We start from the raw sequence: 3,231 nt of genomic DNA on the forward strand, positions 1-3,231 counted from the left end.
TGCCCGGAAGCTTTTTAGTAGTTTCCAAAATGAACGAGGATTCGACTTTTCTTGTTTACTAAATTTGGAGTGTAATTTTGAAAATTTTAAAAGGCAGCGTTTGTATTCTTTACCGACTTTTATTAGTCTTCTTTCATTTGAAGCGCTGCGATAGCTTTCGAACACCTTTAGCGACTCAAAGTATTTTCCTCGTAATATTTTACATTGTTTTCCGACAAAAGACAGCTTTTTCTTTTTTTGGAGTTTTAAAATTTTCCCTTTTGAACAAACCCAAATACTCTACCGGCTGTGGTGACATGTATATTGCTTATTTTATCGTTTATTGCGGAGATAACAACAAGTGGATTGCTTGTTATTAACAATAGAGTTATTAACAATATAAGTTACTATCAATATAGTCGACAATGTCTCTGTCAATGGCATCTACGTAATCCATGAACAAGTGTTTTGTTCCATTTGCGAATGTGGCTTACATGGTCGAGAGCGGCGTGCTTGCCTTCACTTGTATTGCTTTGTGAAACTGAAAAGGATGAGGATATGGGAGCGTGGATATCAGAGTATAATGGGTTAAAGTCGTGCACTTTAAAGTTTTTCATAGCTCGTAGGACATTTGCGCTTGCGGCTGAATAATAATCTACTAAACTAACCCCTATACAAGTTACATCACCTATACCTTTGTCTGCTCCGATTCTACCGTTGACAATATACATGTTACTGTTTTTACACAGTTCAAGGAGTTTATATATGTGTGAATTAACTTTGCCTTTGTCTTGATTAAATCTCTCGAGTGAGATATCAGCTGATTCAAGTTTTTCAGCGTCTTCAATGAAGTCACATATTTCATCAGGTAATAAATATTCGGTGACGATTTCATACTCAACAGTGATATAATCTCGTAAAGTACTTGTTCGCGAGTTCATATCACCAACAACTGGTATATTTTCAGATTTGGTTGATATTTCAGAATTTATCTGGGAGAAAGTTCCGTCTGTGTAATATCGTGATCCCTCAGGGAGTATATATGTTACACTGATGTTCACAGTGCCATTTTGTTCATAATCTGTCACTTGTAGAAACTCACTTGGTGTTTCAAACCAGAGAATATACTCAGACTCACACTCCAACCTTTTGAAGTGACTTGTGATATCAGATCTGATCGCAGGTAATATTCCTCCTGGATTTCTGGTATTGTCCGTTGTTCTGTTGTGGTAGAATATTGTAAATCCTGGTATGTCAATAAGGTCATGCCTGTCTAATTTTGTTTCCACGAAGCATACTTTACTAGAGTCCTCCAGCATGTTTCTGAATTCCGAAATTAATAACCTGGTTTTTAGTCCACATACGTTAATATAGAGTATGTTGATCGAGTCACTACGTGTGACAGTATGGTCCACAGACATGGTTGTGTTATGTCGCGTTGCACTTGTTGTAGGCGCATTATCGGTGTCCTGCAGGTCACAGAATTGTTGACTGTCATCGTCGGATCATATCTGATTTTGAGTCTGGTCGAGTCTCGGTACCTTGTTTGGTGGACTGTCGTTTTGGCTTGCAGCATGAGCATAAGACATTCTGTTGGGTTGACCGCCGATATCCCACCAGGTTTCAAAAGGGTTGTCACCAGGATAATACCTTCGTCCTTTGATGTACAGTCTGTTCACTGTCAGGTTGGCTCGCATACCTCGTCTCTTGGCTTCTTTGAACATTACCCGTGAAGGTCCCGTGGTAGAATAGGCCTTCAGCAAGTCATGCTTGCCACAAAAGGCGACTATCTATACTTGTCGTAAGAGGCGACAAACGAGATCGGGTGGACAGGCTCGCTGACTTGGCTGACACATGTCATCGCGGTCGGTTCCCAATTGCTCAGATCGATGCTCATGTTGTTGATCACTGGATTGTCTGGTCTAGACCCGATTATTTACAGACTACCGCCATATAGCTGGAATATTGCAGAGTGCGGTGTAAAACTAAACCCACCCACTCACTCACTCACTCTTTGAACATTGGCATTAGTTCTTTACGTCTCTGAACAATTTCAGGGGGAAACTCTTCACTGATTCCATAACTGGTATTTTCCAGTGCCTTGCTGCTGGTTAAGATCTCCCAGCGCTCATCAGGATTGGCAAATTTTGCAGCTATGGTGCGAGGTTTTTGTGACGTACGTGGCCCAGTTCTGTGCACCCGTAGCAGATTGATTTCGGTACTACATTTGAAATCATTTTTAATAAATGTTTTCACAATCACCCTTGAGTCCTCTCCTGGCATTTCTGGAATTCCATGAAATAGTTGATAGTTTCTCATAGATCTGGTTTTGAGATCAATTACTGCTTCCTTCATGTCTCTCTGATCTTGATATATATTATCAATATCATGGAAAACATCATCAAAATCTCTCGTAGTTCGATCACGGTCTTCAGTGTAAAAATTTTCTAGTTCCCTCATGTTGTGATTTGGTTTCTGAGTTTCAGATTTAACATCTTCACACTTTGAAACTGCAGTTTTCACACACGTTTCAAGTTTGTCAACACGTGATATGGTCTCCATGATCGAACGATCAAGCGATGTAAGTTTCTTGTCCGTGTGAGTAACTTTACAGTCGATATTTTCGACACATTGCATACGTTGTTGACAAAAATGGACCATACCTGTGAGATGCTTCATTTGGTCGAATAGTGTCTTAACCCAGATGGGTTGGCTAGTGTCAGTACTGACCTGGTACTGAGATCCAAAACATTCCCTTGCCCGTTGAATTGTGCGTGTTGAGTATGTCCTAAGTGATCAGGTACGGGGTCCAGAGTGTGTGTGAAATCACAGTGAACTTGGCCATCCATTGCACACCTCGTGTCATACACAATTGTCCACGTTAATATGGTATATAAAGTTCAATGAGGATTCCGTTTTCAGCAATTATGTAGTGTGATACATATAAAAAGCTTTTATCTGTAAGTATTGAAAAATGTAAAAATGTTGTAAATTTTAATGACTGTGAAAAAATTAGATTTGTTATGTCCAGTCCAGAAATTGTATTTGCCACCGCCAAATCCTGCAGAAAATGTGTTTCATATAAAAGCTAAGTAATTTGTATTTTACTGATGCATGTACCTTACTATTTTAGTTCTTACTAGTCTCTCATAACCCTAAGTGGACAGCTCTTATAAACATGCTTTTAATGTATATTTTATTTTTTACTTTTCAAAAGGGGTGAGACTCTAATAAAATATCTGTATGTCTGTC

The 3,231-nt window shown here is 39.1% G+C and overlaps 1 pseudogene; it reads right to left on the reverse strand.

The window, feature by feature from the left end:
- Positions 1-1,484: 1,484 nt before the first annotated feature.
- LOC137297892 (uncharacterized) lies at positions 1,485-2,658 on the reverse strand (annotated as a pseudogene).
- Between the last annotated feature and the right edge of the window lie 573 nt (positions 2,659-3,231).

This window comes from Haliotis asinina, chromosome 10, assembly GCF_037392515.1.
Source record: "Haliotis asinina isolate JCU_RB_2024 chromosome 10, JCU_Hal_asi_v2, whole genome shotgun sequence".
NCBI classification, from domain to species: Eukaryota; Metazoa; Mollusca; class Gastropoda; order Lepetellida; family Haliotidae; genus Haliotis; species Haliotis asinina.